This window comes from Leuresthes tenuis, unplaced genomic scaffold, assembly GCF_036924035.1.
Source record: "Leuresthes tenuis unplaced genomic scaffold, fLeuTen1.0.hap1 SCAF_95, whole genome shotgun sequence".
NCBI classification, from domain to species: Eukaryota; Metazoa; Chordata; class Actinopteri; order Atheriniformes; family Atherinopsidae; genus Leuresthes; species Leuresthes tenuis.
Genome location: NW_027325449.1, coordinates 129,918 through 152,139, shown reverse-complemented (window position 1 = coordinate 152,139; position 22,222 = coordinate 129,918). Strand labels below are relative to the sequence as shown.

General features: G+C 43.6%; 1 pseudogene; it reads left to right on the top strand.

Moving 5' to 3' along the window:
• The first annotated feature begins 238 nt into the window (after positions 1 to 238).
• Positions 239 to 415, top strand: LOC140286462 (U2 spliceosomal RNA; annotated as a pseudogene).
• Positions 416 to 22,222: the final 21,807 nt, after the last annotated feature.

The following is a 22,222-nucleotide window of genomic DNA, read 5'->3' as shown; positions in this document are numbered from 1 at the left end:
TCTAATCCACCACTGTCCTTGGTCTTCTGTAGGGTTTGTAAACTAATACGTGGTGGTTTGTTTTTCCACAGAAATTTGGAGATGCATGAATCTAGTGACTTAAACCAAGTAGCAGATGGTTTTATGGGGATCATTGAGAACAAATAGTTAACTTTTGGTAGTATCATCATTTTAATGGTTGTAACTCTCCCCATAAGTGATATAGGTAAGGACTTCCAACGAGAGAGATCGTCCTCTACTCTCTTTAATAATTGCACATAATCCATCTGTACTTATCAGTTTAATATGTGATATGTCTATGCAAGGACTACATATTAAATGGATTTTTATCAATAGGAGTTGAAAAAGGAGCTTGCTCCGTTCACTCCAAGCATCGACCCGGTATTGCAGTGCCGCTGGGAACGGTGCGCTCTCCTCTGCTGTTGTGAAAAAGCAAACAGCGGTGCAGGATGGAAGTTTCTTTTAGTCTGCTGAGAAAAGAGAGTGAATGCGAAGCAGACTTTAACACGGCTCTGGGAGCGAGCCGAGTGCGGGCTAACCAGGAGAAATGCTTGAAAGATACGCGACACCGAATGAGCGGTCAGAACAAAGCCTCAATACGGTGTTCCTGTGGTGTTTTTATAAAATGCGGTGAAAATAAAGGTGTGAATGCCCCATAGAAAACTAAAAGGTGGAGCGGAAGTGTTCGGCTGCAAGAAGGTGTGAATGTCCGACTATATTTGGTGAAAAGCAGGTGAAGCAAGGTCTGAATGCCCAACCTTACATCATCAAAAGCGAGATCAGAGGTTTTTGGCTGCAAGAAGGCCATAGTTTGCCAAAAGCGGGTAAGGTGCGAATGACCGACTAAATATCAACAAAAGTGGGGGCGGAGGTCTTCGGATGCAAGTGGGTGTGAATATCCCACCATACAAGTATGGTGGAGAGGAAGCTGTGAATGGCCGACCATAGTTTGCAAAAAGCGGGTGAGAAAAGGTGCGAATGTCCAACCATACATGATCAAACCAGGGAGCGGAGGTGTTTGGCTGCGACAAGGTGTGAATGTCCACCCATAATTAATGAAAAGCGGGCAACAAGTAGGTTCGAATGCCATACCATACATCATCAAAAGCACGAGTGGATGTGTTCGGCTACAAGAAGGTTTGAATGTCCGAGCATAGTTTGTAAAAAGCGGGTAAGAAAAGGTTCGAATGCCCGAACATACACCATCAAAAGAGGGAGTGGAGGTGTTCCGTTGTAAGACGGTGTGAATGTCCGACCATAGTTGGTAAAAAGTGGGTATGAAAAGGTTCGAATGCCCAAATTCGGCTGCAAAAAACTGTGTTCGGCTGCAAAAAGGTGTGAATGTTCGACTAAAGTTTGTAAAAAGCGGGTAAGACAAGGTGCGAATGCCTGACAATGTATGATCAAAAGCGGGAGCGGAGGTGTTCAGCTGCAAGAAGGTCTAAATGTCCATTATTAATTGCTAGAAAACATGAAAGAAAATTTTCGAAAATCAATCCGCACATGATCATAAGTGGGAGAGGAGGTGTTCAGCTGCAAGAAGGTGTGAATGTCCTACCATAATTGCTGAAAAATGTGTTAGAAACGGTAAGAATGCCGGACCATACCTCATCAAAAGCTAGAGAGGTGGTGTTCGGCTGCAAGTAGGTGTGAATGTCTGACTAAAGTTCAAATATATTAACAAAAGCGGGAGCGGAGGTGTTCAGCTGCAAGAAGGTCTGAATGTCCATCAATAATTGCTAGAAAACATGAAAGAAAATTTTCGAATATCAAACCGCACATGATCATAAGCGGGAGAGGAGGTGTTCAGCTGCAGGAAGGTTTGAATGTCCACCCATAATTCCTGAAAAATGGGTAAGAAAAGGTAGTATTGCCAGACCATACATGATCAAAACAGGGAGCGGAGGTGGTTCGGCTGCAAGAAGGTGTGAATGTCCGACTAAAGTTCAAATATATTAACAAAAGCGGGAGGAGAGGTCTTCGGATGAGAGTGGTTGAGAATTTCCAACCATAATCTATAAAATGCGGTGAAAAAAAAGGTGTGATAGAACACTAAAAGGTGGAGTGGAAGTGTTCGGCTGCAAGAAGGTGTGAATGTCCGACTATATTTGGTGAAAAGCAGGTGAAGCAAGGTCTGAATGCCCAACCTTACATCATGAAAAGCGAGATCAGAGGTGTTTGGCTGAGAGAAGGCCACAGTTTGCGATGCAATAATTAAAGGCCTCATGCCAGATGTTGCCACTGAAGTAAAGAACATTTACGTGGGATGGTGTGAGGGTCCTCGTTTGGCTGACGTTCGCCGATATGCTCGCCATGCTCAGAACCAAGTTGAGACGCGTAAGACAACCAAAAGGGACAAGTGTGAAAAGGAGCTGCATTTGGCAGCCATGACCATGTATTACGCAGTTGGTGTAAACAAAGGACGAGGCCGAAGTCGAAGACGTGGACGTGTGGGAGAGGAGGTCGAAATGGGCCACGCCAGAGCTATGATCCGAATATTTGTTTTTACTGTGGCCAGACTGGACACTGGAAGAAGGACTGTCCACAGCTGAAAAGTGATGAAATTGGGCAAAAGACTGACTGAGGGTGGGAGGCAGGTTCTGGACGTCACGCGGCAGCGGAGCCTCCACTAATGGGTGATAGCACAAACACACTCACACATTTTTCCTGCTCTGTGTAGTGAAGAAACGCTTGCCGACTGTGATTCACGTAGTAAAGTTTTGCATGCTATTTCCGTCCTAGAGCAAAGATATTTCTCTCAGAATATAGGAACTTATGTTCATCAGTAGTGACGTCAGGGGAGTTTGATTGTCCTCCAAAGTTAAGTGGAAACCACATTTACTGTATGTCTGCATCAGGCCAGGTTGTGAAGGAGAAAATGACAATGCCCATTGCGTGTTGTCACTCCTGATGAGCTCTCCTTCAAACACTCATTTTTGTTATCAGAGTTGTGTCCCATTAACCTGATGGGCTGTGATCTCATGTGTAAATTAGGCATTATTTTAACTTCTACACCAGAGGGTGTTAAGGTTATGTTACAGCCTGACAAAGTTTTCACAGCAGTGCAGTTTGATTCATCGGCACTTACATATGCTTATGAGTGGAAACTTCCCAGCTCTCCTTTTTCACAACAACTAGTGGAAGAAGCAAAAGCGTTAGTTTCACCCCTTTCTGATTTCATGCAACCTACTGATTTGCACTGCACATCACACATTTCTTTGGGGCCTGACAATGACTATGAGAAGAAGTGAAAAAATATGTGCGCCTACTTTATTGGCTGTGTCGCTCACTCCAGAGCACTTCGATTTTTTTAATGTTTGTGGTACTCGCCCTCACATTTCCTTGGCCAAACGTACACACAGGCAGTGACAAGGTGTGGGAGAGTTTGTTGCTACATGTCAGAAAGAAATGGAGTGGACCGTTTCACCTGCTGATCCAAATTTGATGTTTTCTGAACGATTGTCAGCATACAAAAAAACATTTTTGAGTACAATGCATTGTCAAAGAACTGTGGACTTAATTCCTACCACAGAATCACATTTTGAAGCATGTTTTTTATCTGAAACAGATTTGTCTTCGATACCCATGTTGGCTGAAGTGCCCAATGATCTTTGGGCTAAGAGCAAATATGATGTGGGGTTGATAAAAGGCTGTGAACCAGTAATTGTCACCCCTAAATCAGACTTTTGTCCATGTAAAAAACAATACCCTTTTAAGCCTGAAGCAATTAAAGGGATTAAACCTGTTTTTCAATCTTTTCAGAAAACAGGCGTTATTGTTCCTTTTGAAAATTCACCTGTGCTTACTCCATTGATTCCTGTTAAAAAGATTAAAGATGCTGGCCAGCCAGATGAATGGCGTTTTGTACAGGACCTCCAAGCGGTGAATGCTAAAGTTCAGCCACATGCTCCTACTGTGCCCAACCCACACACTATTTTGTCTCAAATTACATCAGATGCACAGTTTTTCTCAGTGGTTGACTTGTCGCCAGTGCACCCTGATAGCCCATTTTGGTTTGCTTTTTAGTTTGAAGGGAGATCTTGGACTTTTACCCGGTTATGCCAGGGGTACTGTGAAAGTCCCACTATTTACAATGCTGCCCTCAAAGCTAGTCTGGATTAACTTCAATCAACCACAGGCTCTGCTCTTTTGCAGTATGTGGATGACATCGTTTTATGTAGTCCATCTAAACAACAGTGTGAAAAAGACAGTGAATCTGTTGAAACATCTTCATTCTTATAGCCTTAAAGCCAGCCTTTCTAATTTACAGTTTGTACAGGACGAAGTCACCTTTTTGGGTCATGTGATTTCTAAGGATGGGCGCTCACTTTCTCCTAAACGTGTTGCTGCAGTTCAGATCATTCCTAAACCGGTTACTAAAAAACAGCTTATGTCATTCTTAGGTATAACATCTTACTGCAGGAACTTTATTCCTAACTACTCTTTTCTCGAAGCTCTCTTAGGTGCTCTTATCCATGGTAAAGGCCTCCAGTCAGCTGACCGTGTTCCATGGACTCCTGAGGCTGAATCAGCCTTTAGTCAGCTTAAGCTGGCTCTTCAAACAGCACCAACACTTGGCATTCCAGATCCTCATAAACCTTTCATACAGGCAGTTGATGAGAAGCATGACATCTGTTCTTATGCAGGAACATGGGGCAGGCAAAGGCCAGTGGCTCATTTCTCAGCAAAACTGGACTCTGTGGCTGCAGGCCTGCCTGGTTGTCTTCGTGTTGTTGCAGCTGCAGAGAAAGCTGTCCTGGCCTCCCAAGATATTGTGGGCTACGCTAATTTGACTTTTTTGGTTCCTCATGCTGTTGCCATTATTCTTCTCGAGCAGAAAACTTCACATCTTTCAACTGCTCGTTGGCTCAGATACACCTCTGTGATATGCCAAATGTCACTGTTAAACGTTGTACTGTTCTGAATCCTGCTACTTTGCTTCCGACTCCTGAGGATGGGGAGCCTCATGACTGTGAAGCTGTTTTGGAACAAGTTTGTACACCCCGACCTGATCTTTTAGAGACTCCTCTTCCAAACTCTGACATGATTCTTTTTGTAGATGGATCAGCTTTGCGTGATCCAGCCACAGGTACTAACTGTGTTTGGTTTGCAGTATGTTCTTCACATGACACTTTGTTGTCTGGTTCTCTTCCTAAACATTTCTCTGCTCAAACTACTGAGCTTATTGCACTTACTGAAGCTTGTAAGTTGGCAGCTGGTAAGTCTGTCACTATTTACACAGATTCCAGATATGCTTTTGGTGTTGTTCATGACTTTGGTGCACTGTGGAAACACAGGCATTTCCTTAAATCAGATGGTAAAACTATTCTGAACTCCAAGCAGGTTTCTGATCTTCTTGATGTGATCCTTTTGCCTACAGCAATCTCGGTCTGTAAGTGTGCGGCTCACACTAACTCAGACGATCCTGTTGCTTGTGGCAATGCCAGAGCTGATGCTGCAGCTAAGCAAGCAGCTAAATCTTTTCCTGTTTTCGCTTCCCTCTCTTTGCAGGCAGAAGACTCCCTCACAGATCTCCATGCTTTGCAAACTTTTGCCTCTGCAGATGAAATTTGGTCCTCTGGACGCATTTGGTCCTCTGTGGGTGCAACTCATATGGATGGTGTTTGGATGGGACCTGATGGTAAACCCTGTCTACCTAAACATTTTTTTCCTCATTTTTCAAAATTGACACATGGGTTGGACCATGTGTCAAAAGGGGGGATGCTGAATGCACTCACTGCTCAGTGGTTCACAAAAGGGTTCAGTTCATATGCGCAAAAATACTGTCAGTCATGTATGGTTTGTGCCACACATAATGTAGGAAAGGCATTACACACATCGCAAGTTGCACACCCTCCACCAGAGAAACCTTTTGAACATTTGATGATGGATTTTGTTGAACTCACACCAGCTGAAAGAAAGAAATATGCACTAGTAATAGTGGACGTGTTTAGTAAATGGGTTGAAGTTTTCCCTGCAAAACATGCAAACAGTAATGCAGTGACTAAAGCACTGCTAAACAGAAATCATTCCTAGATGGGGCATTCCAGAGAAGATCAGCAGTGATAATGGCACACATTTTGTAAACACTGCATTGACTGAGGTTGGTAAATTCCTGGGAATAACCTTGCGCACACATTGTGCTTATCATCCACAGAGTGGAGGTGCTGTGGAAAGAGAAAATGGTACATTAAAGTCCAAGTTAGCCAAATGTTGTGAAGAAACAGGTCTGCCATGGACAAAAGTATTACCTATTGTGCTTACCTACATGAGAATGAGAATCAGAGCTCAAGTGAATCTCAGCCCATTTGAAATTTTATTTGGCAGACCTCCTAACCTGGGATTGGGACCTGTAACCAGACCCCTCCCTTCCACAACTGTTTGTGATGATGCTATGTTGTCTTACTGTCGAAACCTTTCCACTGTTCTATCTCAAGTTTCACAGACAGTAAAAGCAGCCCTTCCAGCCACAGAAAACACACCACTCCAACCAGATGACAGGTGGTGAAGGAACTTCGCAGGAAACATTGGAAGTCCAAACGTTGGCAAGGCCCGTTCCAGGTGCTACTGGTCACTCATACAGCTGTTAAAGTTGCAGAGAGAGCAACCTGGATTCATGCCAGTCACTGTAAGAAGGTACCAGAACCAGTAGATGGCTTCCACCCTGACATACATCAGCCTAACCAACACGCCCGGAAGGACAAAGATAAGAGTCAGCAGTAAAAGCTGTACTCCACCGGTGTGTTAAGTGCTAGTAACCTCTGACACCGAAGATTGAAACATCCTTGCTGAGACCTGCGATGAAGGTGATCATACACATGCTGTGAACCATGGCAGAAACTGTTTGTTGTTTATATTTTCTTATTTGTAACCAGCATGTGCACATTGTACACATTCGTCCTGTACAAACTGTAACTTAGAAAGGCTGGCTTTATGGCCATAAGAAGGAAGATGTTTCAACAGATTCACTGTCTTTTTCACACTGTTGTTTAGATGGACTACATAAAAGGATGTCATCCACATACTGCAAAAGAGCAGAGCCTGTGGTTGATTGAAGTTAATCCAGACTAGCTTTGAGGGCAGCATTGTAAATAGTGGGACTTTCACAGTACCCCTGGCATAACCGGGTAAAAGTCCAAGATCTCCCTTCAAACTAAAAAGCAAACCAAAATGGGCTATCAGGGTGCACTGGCGACAAGTCAACCACTGAGAAAAACTGTGCCTCTGATGTAATTTGAGACAAAATAGTGTGTGGGTTGGGCACAGTAGGAGCATGTGGCTGAACTGCAGCATTCACCGCTTGGAGGTCCTGTACAAAACGCCATTCATCTGGCTGGCCAGCATCTTTAATCTTTTTAACAGGAAACAATGGAGTAAGCACAGGTGAATTTTCAAAAGGAACAATAACGCCTGTTTTCTGAAAAGATTGAAAAACAGGTTTAATCCCTTTAATTGCTTCAGGCTTAAAAGGGTATTGTTTTTTACATGGACAAATGTCTGATTTAGGGGTGACAATTACTGGTTCACAGCCTTTTATCAACCCCACATCATATTTGCTCTTAGCCCAAAGATCATTGGGCACTTCAGCCAACATGGGTATCGAAGACAAATCTGTTTCAGATAAAAAACATGCTTCAAAATGTGATTCTGTGGTAGGAATTAAGTCCACAGTTCTTTGACAATGCATTGTACTCAAAAATGTTTTTTTGTATGCTGACAATCGTTCAGAAAACATCAAATTTGGATCAGCAGGTGAAACGGTCCACTCCATTTCTTTCTGACATGTAGCAACAAACTCTCCCACACCTTGTCACTGCCAGTGTGTACGTTTGGCCAAGGAAATGTGAGGGCGAGTACCACAAACATTAAAAAATCGAAGTGCTCTGGAGTGAGCGACACAGCCAATAAAGTAGGCGCACATATTTTTTCACTTCTTCTCATAGCCCCAAAGAAATGTGTGATGTGCAGTGCAAATCAGTAGGTTGCATGAAATCAGAAAGGGGTGAAACTAACGCTTTTGCTTCTTCCACTAGTTGTTGTGAAAAAGGAGAGCTGGGAAGTTTCCACTCATAAGCATATGTAAGTGCCGATGAATCAAACTGCACTGCTGTGAAAACTTTGTCAGGCTGTAACATAACCTTAACACCCTCTGGTGTAGAAGTTAAAATAATGCCTAATTTACACATGAGATCACAGCCCATCAGGTTAATGGGACACAACTCTGATAACAAAAATGAGTGTTTGAAGGAGAGCTCATCGGGAGTGACAACACGCAATGGGCATTGTCATTTTCTCCTTCACAACCTGGGCTGATGCAGACATACAGTAAACGTGGTTTCCACTTAACTTTGGAGGACAATCAAACTCCCCTGACGTCACTACTGATGAACATAAGTTCCTATATTCTGAGAGAAATATCTTTGCTCTAGGACGGAAATAGCATGCAAAACTTTACTACGTGAATCACAGTCGGCAAGCGTTTCTTCACTACACAGAGCAGGAAAAATGTGTGAGTGTGTTTGTGCTATCACCCATTAGTGGAGGCTCCGCTGCCGCGTGACGTCCAGAACCTGCCTCCCACCCTCAGTCAGCCTTTTGCCCAATTTCATCACTTTTCAGCTGTCCAGTCTGGCCACAGTAAAAACAAATATTCGGATCATAGCTCTGGCGTGGCCCATTTCGACCTCCTCTCCCACACGTCCACGTCTTCGACTTCGGCCTCGTCCTCTGTTTACACACACTGCGGAATACATGGTCATGGCTGCCAAATGCAGCTCCTTTTCACACTTGTCCCTTTTGGTTGTCTTACGCGTCTCAACTTGGTTATGAGCATGGCGAGCATATCGGCGAACGTCAGCCAAACGAGGACCCTCACACCATCCCACGTAAATGTTCTTTACTTCAGTGGCGACATCTGGCATGAGGCCTTTAATTATTGCATCGCAAACTGTGGCCTTCTCTCAGCCAAACACCTCTGATCTCGCTTTTCATGATGTAAGTTCCTGCGTATGCTGCCGCTTACCTGGATGACGTCATCATTCATAGCAACAGCTGGGCGGAGCATGTTCAGCAGATGGCGGCAGTGCTGGAGTCACTGCGGCAGGCGGGGCTCACGGCCAACCCAAAGAAGTGTGCAGTTGGATGGAGGGAGGTACGGTATCTGGGGTACCTCTTGGGCGGCGGACAGGTGCGTCCACAGGTAGACAAGACAGCAGCGATTGCAGCCTGCCCAAAACCTAAGATCAAGAAAGAGGTGAGGCGGTTTTTGGGGCTGGCCGGATATTACCGGCGATTTATTCCCAACTTCGCGAAAAGGTGCCTCTGATCCGGTCCGGTGGACGAAGCAGTGCCAGGTGTCACTTGAGAGGGTAAAGCAGACCCTCTGTGGGGAGCCTCTTCTCCACACACCTAACTCCTCTCTCCCATTTGTCCTGCAGACTGATGCATCGGGAAGGGGGTCAGGGGCTGTTCTGTCCCAGCAGGTGCGGGGCGTTGACCGCCCAGTGCTTTACATCAGCCAGAAACTATCCGAGAGGGAGACCAGATACAACACGATGGAGAGGGAGTGCCTGGCCATCCGGTGGGTGGTCGGCGCTATGCGGTATTACTTGCTGGGGCGCCCATTCACCCTTTGCTCGGACCTTGCTCCCCTCCAGTGGCTCCACCGAATGAAAAATGTCAATGCACGGATCACCCGCTGGTATCTGGCACTACAGCCTTTTAAATTCAAAGTGGTCCATAGGCCGGGGGCACAGATGGCGGTGGCCGACTTCCTTTACAGCTCGCATGGCGAGGTGGGGGGGGGGGGGGGGGGGGGGGGGGGGGGGGGTAGGTTAGGCCGGACCGCTCCCCGGCCAAGGTGAGGCGGTGGAGGTATGTGGAGGGGGCGTGGTGCATCAGCTGCAGGAGAGAGCTGTGGAGAGAGCTCTGGGGAGCAGGACTAGGTGAGTGATTAGTACACCGGCAGTCACTTGTCTAATCACTCTCCTCTTTAAAAAACTCAGAGCTGTAAGGAGGATTGAAGTGGAGTCGGCAGCACGAACCGGGAGGGAAGGCCTGCGAACGACTCCACATTCATGAAAAAGGGTTAAATAAACTATACGTTGAACCGTCCTCTGTCTCTGAGTCTCTCTGAAAGAACCCGCAGTGGCAACAGGCCGCCTCAATGTGCAATTATTAAAGACAGTAAAGGACGATCTCTCTCGTTGGAAGTCCTTACCTATATCACTTATGGGGAGAGTTACAACCATTAAAATGATGATACTACCAAAAGTTAACTATCTGTTCTCAATGATCCCCATAAAACCACCTGCTACTTGGTTTAAGTCACTAGATTCATGCATCTCTAAATTTCTGTGGAAAAACAAACCACCACGTATTAGTTTAAAAACCCTACAGAAGACCAAGGACAGGGTGGATTAGATTTACCTAATTTTCAGCACTATTCCTTAGCCAATAGGTTACAGTATATATCAAAATGGTTTAAACCTAGCCCAATACATGAACATGGATAAGTATAGAACAAGCATTGTGTGATAATCTGGAAATCTCTGACCTGCCACTTATTAGTCAAAACGTGAAAAATCACAAATGTTTCAAAAGCATTAACATCAGCACCTCTCTGACAGCCTGGTGGGAATTTCTTAAAATAACAAAGTCTTCACTTGTCCCGTGTAAGCTTACACCCATCTGGAACAATCCTGACATCCTGCAAAACAAAAAAATGCTAAACTTTACTCTGTGGAAGATCAAAGGAATCAAACATCTGGAACATATAATCCAAAATGGACATTTTATTTCATTTGATGAGCTCATATCACAACATGAGATAGGCAGCAATAAATTCCTAGAATATCAACAACTTAAGTCTATAATAACAAAGAAATATATCCTCCACCAACCAGACTTACAACTCCCGATTAGGGAAGCAGAATTTCTAAGCATCTGCACCCCAAAACTACTATCAAAAATATATAAATTATTGTCTAAGATAGATGACACAATGTCTCTACCGTCCTCAAAATGGGAGGCAGATTTATCCATCAGTTCTAGTCATAGCTTCTGGCCACAAATATGTTTGAACACCTTCACAATGACTCGAAATCCTAATTTACAGCTCATACAATACAAAATTCTTCATAGAACACACTATACAGGACAAAGGATGTTCAGGATGGGTCTAACACACTCAAACATCTGCTCACATTGCACAGATAACACACCTGATGATTATGCACACGCTTTGTGGTTTTGTGCGCCTGTCCAGAAGTTCTGGCTTGAAGTCTGTGCGGACCTATCAACATGGCTAAAGTGTAGCATTCCTGCATGCCCCACACTGTGCATACTGGGTGACTTAGACAACATCAACGTGGAATTTAGCTTAGCACACATGATCCTCACAGTGTTATGTATAGCAAAGAAAACTATTCTCATGAACTAGAAAGCGAAGAACAATCTGTGTATTAACCAGTTTAGAAATTTTCTTTTAGATTATATTAGCATGGAAACAATGTCTGCCTCCTAAAAACATCAATTGGCTGAATTTAATTCTCTCTGGTCTTAGCTTGATCACATAGTGTTGGTGGTGGGTTGCTGTCCCGTCGCTCTGGGCGGTTGGTCATTGCTGGGGGGACTGTGTGTCAGGCTTGGAGGGCAGTTTTGGGGGCTTGCGGGTGGGGCTGTCTTGCGGTGTGGGGCGGGGTCCCTTAGGGGCCTTGGGGTGGTGGCTGCTGGCTCTGTACCGGGTGACGGGGCCGCTCTGGCGTGGGTGGTGGAGCTGGGCCTGGACCTGGTGGCTTGCCGCTGCCTTGTGCCCGGGGCGGGGCCCTGCCTGTGCCTGGGGGGTCTGGGTTGCCCTTGACATGCCACAGCATGCGTGGGTTGGTGCAGGTCCTGGTGCCGGCCTTGTTGCTCTGGGAACTCCAAGGTGTCCGCAGGTGGTTATTTTTTTTAGGGTGTTGGGGCGTGCGGTGAGGAGGAGGGGGTCTGTATGGGGGTGTGCTTTTCCCCTGTTGGGGGGGGCCTGGGGGGGCCTGGGTGATGGTGGGTCTCAGGCCCGGGCTGCTGCGACTGGTGTAACCGGGTGATTTGTTTGTTTGTTTGTTTGATTTTTGTTGTTGTTTGTTTGTTTTTGTAGAGGTCCTCCGGGGTGGGGTTGGGTTGAGTGGGGTGGGTCGGGATGGGTTCCTTCTGGGGGTACAGTAGCTCCCGGAATATGGTGACTGCAGGCCCCGAGCCTGGTGGACATCAGGCCCTCCTGCCCTGTGTTGGGTCCCAGGTAGCGGGGATGCCTATTGCAGCCAGTCTCTGGCTGCCCTCTCCGGGGTGGGAGGGACCAGGAGGATGAATTAATTATTCTGCTAGTTTATATATTGTAAACATAAACAATAAACAATTATAAAACTTCCCTTGGCAAAGCAAATCTGTTTGGCATAAAGGTATTCAGACTACAATTCTGCTGCCATAATGCACAATTCCGGATTTTGATATAAAATGAATTCCTTCACTCAAACCAAGTTAAAACTGCTTTTCCTTCATATTTATCCATGTCTAAATAGCTTTAAACAAAAAAGAACGTTGTACTTTGCAGGATAGGAAACAACAACACTAAACCTTTAGGAATCCGAGAATAAGCTTATTTTCACGAGTTCTACACAATTTCGGATTTTGATATAAAATGAATTCCTTCACTCAAACTAAGTTAAAACTGCTTTGTCCTTCATATTTATCCATGTCCAAATAGCTTTAAACAAAAAAGAACGTTGTACTTTGCAGGATAGGAAAGAACAACACTAAACCTTTTCAGGAATCCGAGAATAAGCGTCGTTTGACGAGTTCTACACAATATCGGATTTTGATATAAAATTAATTCCTTCACTCAAACCAAGTTAAAACTGCTTTGTCCTTCATATTTATCCATGTCTAAATACCTTTAAACAAAAACGAACGTAGTACTTTTCAGGATAGGAAACAACAACACTAAATTTTTTCAGGAATCCAAGAATAAGCTTCTTTTCACGAGTTCTACACAATTCCGGATTTTGATATAAAATGAATTCCTTCACTCAAACTAAGTTAAAACTGCTTTGTCCTTCATATTTTTGCATGTCTAAATAGGTTTCAGGCATAAAATTCTTCATATTACCCTGTATGTGAAAGAAGCATACTTGTGATGGAGCAATACACTCCTTTTGGGTAACCTAAACTGATGGTTTGGGAGGAAAGTTAGAAGAACAATCAACTATCAACCAAAGACAGATGACGTGATGAGCGGGCAATATAACTGTGTTTTTGCTTCAGAGCAACTCTGTATTCTGTACTGTGTTGTTCTCTCTTTCAAGATATTATTATTAAAGCCTCTTATCTCCTCAGAAGAAAATAACTGACTCTGTGCGTTACTAAATTTCCACCACAATTTTGGCGTCACGAACAGGATCCCTCGACTGGTGTCTCTGGACCGGATCGCAGTGCATGGCCAGCCTGGACTGAAGTAGCTGTTCCAGCCTCATACCTCCAAGGCCTTTTCTGAGAGAGAGGACTGGCAGGTCCTTTTCTTGAATACCAGCGCTGGGATCATTTTTGAAATATGATAGTCTGAGACGATAGGACTGCTTTTTAGTTTTTATTTGAATAAAAGAGGGTTTCCCGGTTGTGTCATTAGTGAGACAGAGATTTCATGGGTAAGTGAAACTTTTGAAGCAGTCCGAAGAAGTGTGAAGTACTCCGAAGAAGTGTGAGTAGAGATTAAGGTCCTCATTGGAGACGTCCTTTGAGTGAAGGAATATATTTCCCCATTCCAAGTCTGAGAATTGGAAACAGTAGGTCTCAGACTTTTGACCCTACCGGGGGACCTAAGCATGATGAAATGAAAAAGACATATGGTCCAGAGGTTTTCCACCAGAAGGTTCTTTTAGTATGTTAGAAATAAGAAAATTAGAAGAAAAGTTTTGCAAATATGAGAAAGAGATGAAGCAAAAAAAAAGAAAATTAAGTTTAAATAAGAAGTAAGAAAGGTATAGAATTTTGGAAAAAATAAAGTGTATTAAGAGAAAGAAAGGAAAATGTTAAACAAATGCCATGACGGAATGATGATAATAATTCAGTATTAGCTGTGCCGGATCCAGACCTGGACTCCTGCCCTCCACGACGCCTGCAACAACAACAGCCAGCCCTGCCACAAGCCTCTGGCTCTCGGGAAGAAGGGACTTCTTCCATCCTCCCTTGGGAAGAAATTCCATCATTCTCACAACATCAGCTACATAGGTCTGATGATGAGGAAAAGGAAGACGTTTGGTTCTCCAGCGTACCTGCCCAAGAACTTTTAACGCAAGTGACAAAAATCCTTTACCCACAATCTGGACTTCAGAGATCTAAACATGAGAAAAAACAAAACCAGATTCAAACCATGCCTATGGTTAAAGTTGCAGTTCCCACTGGACCATTACTGGTTTATCGACCCTGGACTGAGACTGACATCATGGAAGCATAACAATGCTTACCAGATCCAGAGATTTCTGGACCCCATTTTGCTGACGAGTTGCGAGATTTCTGCGCACAATTCTGCCCGACTGGGGTTGAATTGCGTCGCATATTGGCAAAAAAGTTCAAACCGTCCGACCTCTAGAAAATAGAGGCCAGTATGCTACAACTGGATTTGCGACCTACCAACAGTGAACGAGGACATAATGATAACGCTCAATATGAAGCAGCCAACCAAATACTGTGTCAAGCCATCACCACTCAATTTCCAACCAAAATCAATATGTCCCACATTTACACCTGCAAACAGAAACCCGGTGAAGGGACTGATGATTTTGTACACCGCATCCTTGAGGAAGTCAGCAAGCACAGCGGTCATCAGAGACCAAGGGATTTGGGTAATGAATCAGGACCATGGGAGAGTATTGCATGCAATGCAATAATTAAAGGCCTCATGCCAGATGTCGCCACTGAAGTAAAGAACATTTACGTGGGATGGTGTGAGGGTCCTCGTTTGGCTGACGTTCGCCGATATGCTCGCCATGCTCATAACCAAGTTGAGACGCGTAAGACAACCAAAAGGGACAAGTGTGAAAAGGAGCTGCATTTGGCAGCCATGACCATGTATTACGCAGTTGGTGTAAACAGAGGACGAGGCCGAAGTCGAAGACGTGGACGTGTGGGATCAGAGCTATGATCCGAATATTTGTTTTTACTGTGGCCAGACTGGACACTGGAAGAAGGACTGTCCACAGCTGAAAAGTGATGAAATTGGGCAAAAGGCTGACTGAGGGTGGGAGGCAGGTTCTGGACGTCACGCGGCAGCGGAGCCTCCACTAATGGGTGATAGCACAAACACACTCACACATTTTTCCTGCTCTGTGTAGTGAAGAAACGCTTGCTGACTGTGATTCACGTAGTAAAGTTTTGCATGCTATTTCCGTCCTAGAACAAAGATATTTCTCTCAGAATATGGGAACTTATGTTCATCAGTAGTGACGTCAGGGGAGTTTGATTGTCCTCCAAAGTTAAGTGGAAACCACGTTTACTGTATGTCTGCCTCAGGCCAGGTTGTGAAGGAGAAAATGACAATGCCCATTGCGTGTTGTCACTCCCGATGAGCTCTCCTTCAAACACTCATTTTTGTTATCAGAGTTGTGTCCCATTAACCTGATGGGCTGTGATCTCATGTGTAAATTAGGCATTATTTTAACTTCTACACCAGAGGGTGTTAAGGTTATGTTACAGCCTGACAAAGTTTTCACAGCAGTGCAGTTTGATTCATCGGCACTTACATATGCTTATGAGTGGAAACTTCCCAGCTCTCCTTTTTCACAACAACTAGTGGAAGAAGCAAAAGCGTTAGTTTCACCCCTTTCTGATTTCATGCAACCTACTGATTTGCACTGCACATCACACATTTCTTTGGGGCCTGACAATGACTATGAGAAGAAGTGAAAAAATATGTGCGCCTACTTTATTGGCTGTGTCGCTCACTCCAGAGCACTTCGATTTTTTTAATGTTTGTGGTACTCGCCCTCACATTTCCTTGGCCAAACGTACACACTGGCAGTGACAAGGTGTGGGAGAGTTTGTTGCTACATGTCAGAAAGAAATGGAGTGGACCGTTTCACCTGATGATCCAAATTTGATGTTTTCTGAACGATTGTCAGCATACAAAAAAACATTTTTGAGTACAATGCATTGTCAAAGAACTGTGGACTTAATTCCTACCACAGAATCACATTTTGAAGCATGTTTTTTATCTGAAACAGATTTGTCTTCGATACCCATGTTGGCTGAAGTGCCCAATGATCTTTGGGCTAAGAGCAAATATGATGTGGGGTTGATAAAAGGCTGTGAACCAGTAATTGTCACCCCTAAATCAGACATTTGTCCATGTAAAAAACAATACCCTTTTAAGCCTGAAGCAATTAAAGGGATTAAACCTGTTTTTCAATCTTTTCAGAAAACAGGCGTTATTGTTCCTTTTGAAAATTCACCTGTGCTTACTCCATTGTTTCCTGTTAAAAAGATTAAAGATGCTGGCCAGCCAGATGAATGGCGTTTTGTACAGGACCTCCAAGCGGTGAATGCTGCAGTTCAGCCACATGCTCCTACTGTGCCCAACCCACACACTATTTTGTCTCAAATTACATCAGATGCACAGTTTTTCTCAGTGGTTGACTTGTCGCCAGTGCACCCTGATAGCCCATTTTGGTTTGCTTTTTAGTTTGAAGGGAGATCTTGGACTTTTACCCGGTTATGCCAGGGGTACTGTGAAAGTCCCACTATTTACAATGCTGCCCTCAAAGCTAGTCTGGATTAACTTCAATCAACCACAGGCTCTGCTCTTTTGCAGTATGTGGATGACATCCTTTTATGTGGTCCATCTAAACAACAGTGTGAAAAAGACAGTGAATCTGTTGAAACATCTTCCTTCTTATGGCCATAAAGCCAGCCTTTCTAAGTTACAGTTTGTACAGGACGAAGTCACCTTTTTGGGTCATGTGATTTCTAAGGATGGGCGCTCACTTTCTCCTAAACGTGTTGCTGCAGTTCAGATCATTCCTAAACCGGTTACTAAAAAACAGCTTATGTCATTCTTAGGTATAACATCTTACTGCAGGAACTTTATTCCTAACTACTCTTTTCTCGAAGCTCTCTTAGGTGCTCTTATCCATGGTAAAGGCAGCTGCAGTTATGACATGCAGCTCCAGTCAGCTGATCGTGTTCCATGGACTCCTGAGGCTGAATCAGCCTTTAGTCAGCTTAAGCTGGCTCTTCAAACAGCACCAACACTTGGCATTCCAGATCCTCATAAACCTTTCATACAGGCAGTTGATGAGAAGCATGGTTGTATGACATCTGTTCTTATGCAGGAACATGGGGCAGGCAAAGGCCAGTGGCTCATTTCTCAGCAAAACTGGACTCTGTGGCTGCAGGCCTGCCTGGTGGTCTTTGTGCTGTTGCAGCTGCAGAGAAAGCTGTCCTGGCCTCCCAAGATATTGTGGGCTACGCTAATTTGACTGTTTTGGTTCCTCATGCTGTTGCCATTATTCTTCTCGAGCAGAAAACTTCCCATCTTTCAACATCTTGTTGGCTCAGATACACCTCTGTGCTCCTTGATATGCCAAATGTCACTGTTAAACGTTGTACTGTTCTGAATCCTGCTACTTTGCTTCTGACTCCTGAGGATGGGGAGCCTCATGACTGTGAAGCTGTTTTGGAACAAGTTTGTACACCCCGACCTGATCTTTTAGAGACTCCTCTTCCAAACTCTGACATGATTCTTTTTGTAGATGGATCAGCTTTGCGTGATCCAGCCACAGGTACTAACTGTGTTTGGTTTGCAGTATTTTCTTCACATGACACTTTGTTGTCTGGTTCTCTTCCTAAACATTTCTCTGCTCAAACTACTGAGCTTATTGCACTTACTGAAGCTTGTAAGTTGGCAGCTGGTAAGTCTGTCACTATTTACACAGATTCCAGATATGCTTTTGGTGTTGTTCATGACTTTGGTGCGCTGTGGAAACACAGGCATTTCCTTAAATCAGATGGTAAAACTATTCTGAACTCCAAGCAGGTTTCTGATCTTCTTGATGCGATCCTTTTGCCTACAGCAATCTCGGTCTGTAAGTGTGCGGCTCACACTAACTCAGACGATCCTGTTGCTTGTGGCAATGCCAGAGCTGATGCTGCAGCTAAGCAAGCAGCTAATTTTTTTCCTGTTTTCGCTTCCCTCTCTTTGCAGGCAGAAGACTCCCTCACAGATCTCCATGCTTTGCAAACTTTTGCCTCTGCAGATGAAATTTGGTCCTCTGGACGCATTTGGTCCTCTGTGGGTGCAACTCATACGGATGGTGTTTGGATGGGACCTGATGGTAAACCCTGTCTACCTAAACATTTTTTTCCTCATTTTTCAAAATTGACACATGGGTTGAACCATGTGTCAAAAGGGGGGATGCTGAATGCACTCACTGCTCAGTGGTTCACAAAAGGGTTCAGTTCATATGCGCAAAAATACTGTCAGTCATGTATGGTTTGTGCCACACATAATGTAGGAAAGGCATTACACACATCGCAAGTTGCACACCCTCCACCAGAGAAACCTTTTGAACATTTGATGATGGATTTTGTTGAACTCACACCAGCTGAAGGAAAGAAATATGCACTAGTAATAGTGGACGTGTTTAGTAAATGGGTTGAAGTTTTCCCTGCAAAACATGCAAACAGTAATGCAGTGACTAAAGCACTGCTAAACAGAAATCATTCCTAGATGGGGCATTCCAGAGAAGATCAGCAGTGATAATGGCACACATTTTGTAAACACTGCATTGACTGAGGTTGGTAAAATCCTGGGAATAACCTTGCGCACACATTGTGCTTATCATCCACAGAGTGGAGGTGCTGTGGAAAGAGAAAATGGTACATTAAAGTCCAAGTTAGCCAAATGTTGTGAAGAAACAGGACAAAAGCATTACCTATTGTGCTTACCCCTAATGTTGTCTTACTGTCGAAACCTTTCCACTGTTCTATCTCAAGTTTCACAGACAGTAAAAGCAGCCCTTCCAGCCACAGAAAACACACCACTCCAACCAGATGACAGGTGGTGAAGGAACTTCGCAGGAAACATTGGAAGTCCAAACGTTGGCAAGGCCCGTTCCAGGTGCTACTGGTCACTCACACAGCTGTTAAAGTTGCAGAGAGAGCAACGTGGATTCATGCCAGTCACTGTAAGAAGGTACCAGAACCAGTAGATGACTTCCACCCTGACATACATCAGCCTAACCAACACGCCCGGAAGGACAAAGATAAGAGTCAGCAGTAAAAGCTGTACTCCACCGGTGTGTTAAGTGCTAGTAACCTCTGACACCGAAGATTGAAACATCCTTACTGAGACCTGCGATGAAGATGATCATACACATGCTGTGAACCATGGAAGAAACTGTTTGTTGTTTGTATTTTCTTATTTGTAACCAGCATGTGCACATTGTATCTTGATTTCACAGGAAGCAATAATACAGGGCTGCTGTATTTTTCCCTGTGTGAAAGGCCTCATTGTATGTATCTCACCAAATGATTCAAATGACTCAAAGAACTTTTTTGCTTTCAAAATTTTTCCTCTAGTGACGCTGACTTAGAGAGGCATGAAGATAATCATATTTAATTGTTCATGTTTTGATTGTTTATCATTGGACCCTTTATCACTATGATGCCTGCATTTTAAACTCACGTTGTGTGCAAATGCAGGCTGATGTTTTACAGATAAAGTTATTATTTTCCTTGTTTCTTTTGGGTTGATTAATATAATGGTATTATTATAATCAAAAGGGAGGAATGTAATGGAAAATAATTCTTATATGCATTGTATTGAGTGTTACTGTGTATAACCTGCAAATGACTGAGCTGCAAGGTACCACCCTGCCCTGTTTTCTTAAATTCCTCTTTACAATGGTGGGCTTGTTATTATGAGATAGCTGCACTTTAGGGGGGACAGGGTTAGGCTGGTATTTACGAGTGTGTCTGGGTAACCTCAACTAATGGTTGGGGAGGAAAGTTAGAAGAACAATCAACTATACCCAAAAACAGATGACGTGATGAGTGGGCAATATAACTGTGTGTTTTTGCTTCAGTGGTCAGAGCAACTCTGTATTCTGTACTGTGTTGTTCTCTCTTGCAAGATATTATTATTAAAGCCTCTTATCTCCTCAAAAGAAAATAACTGACTCCCCAAGTGCAAGTGTCAGGACAAATGATCAAACTTCTCCAAGCTTCAGTCTGCAGAGAGGTACAAGACAGGGTTGCCCACTTTCGCCCTCACTTTTTGCTATTTTCATCGAACCTTTAGCAGCTGCTATCAGACAAGATAGAAATATTAAAGGCATCCAACCCCAAAATATTGAGCATAAAATAAGTCTTTATGCTGATGATGTATTACTTTTCCTTCAGAACTCACAGACGTCTCTCACTCACACGATCACACTCATAAATAAATTCTCAGCACTTTCTGACTACTCTATCAATTGGTCTAAGACCACAGTTCTGCCCATTAACTATAGGGACCAGAATATACCTGCGATCACTTTACAGTCAGGAAATATTAGATATTTAGGCATAAACATTTCCTCCAGGCTCTCAGAGCTAACAAAGCTAAATTATGTGCAATTATTAAAGACAGTAGAGGACGATCTCTCTCGTTTGAAGTCCTTACCTATATCACTTATGGGGAGAGTTACAACCATTAAAATGATGATACTACCAAAAGTTAACTATTTGTTCTCAATGATCCCCATAAAACCATCTGCTACTTGGTTTAAGTCACTAGGTTCATGCATCTCCAAATTTCTGTGGAAAAACAAACCACCACGTATTAGTTTAAAAACCCTACAGAAGACCAAGGACAGTGGTGGATTAGATTTACCTAATTTTCAGCACTATTCCTTAGCCAATAGGTTACAGTATATATCAAAATGGTTTAAACCTAGCCCAATAGATGAACCATGGATAAATATAGAACAAGCATTGTGTGATAATCTGGAAATCTCTGACCTGCCACTTATTAGTCAAAACGTAAAAAATCACAAATGTTTCAAGAGCATTAACATCAGCACCTCTCTGACAGCCTGGTGGGAATTTCTTAAAATAACAAAGTCTTCACTTGTCCCGTGTAAGCTTACACCCATCTGGAACAATCCTGACATCCTGCAAAACAAAAAAATGCTAAACTTTACTCTCTGGAAGATCAAAGGAATCAAACATCTGGAACATATAATCCAAAATGGACATTTTATTTCATTTGATGAGCTCATATCACAACATGAGATAGGCAGCAATAAATTCCTAGAATATCAACAACTTAAGTCTATAATAACAAAGAAATATATCCTCCACCAACCAGACTTACAACTCCTGATTAGGGTAGTAGAATTTCTAAGCATCTGCACCCCAAAACTACTATCAAAAATATATAAATTATTGTCTAAGATAGATGACACAATGTCTCTACCGTCCTCAAAATGGGAGGCGTATTTATCCATCAGTTCTAGTCATAGCTTCTGGCCACATATATGTTTGAACACCTTCAGAATGACTCGAAATCCTAATTTACAGCTCATACAATACAAAATTCTTCATAGAACACACTATACAGGACAAAGGTTCAGGATAGGTCTAACACACTCAAACATCTGCTCACATTGCACAGATAACACACCTGATGATTATGCACACGCTTTGTGGTTTTGTGCGCCTGTCCAGAGGTTCTGGCTTGAAGTCTGTGCGGACCTATCAACATGACTAAAGTGTAGCATTCCTGCATGCCCCACACTGTGCATACTGGGTGACTTAGACAACATCAATGTGGAATTTAGCTTAGCACACATGATCCTCACAGTGTTATGTATAGCAAAGAAAACTATTCTCATGAACTGGAAAGCGAAGAACAATCTGTGTATTAACCAGTTTAGAAATTTTCTTTTAGATTATATTAGCATGGAAACAATGTCTGCTTCCTCAAAACATCAATTGGCTGAATTTAATTCTCTCTGGTCCCTTCTGATTAGCTTGATCACATAGTGGTGGTGGTGGGTTGCTGTCCCGTCGCTCTGGGCGGTTGGGTGTGTGCTGGGGGGGGCTGTGTGGCTTCGGGCGTCTGGTGGTCTCTCGGGTCGTGGGGAAATACAGCAGCCCTGTATTATTGCTTCCTGTGAAATCAAGATACAATGTGCACATGCTGGTTACA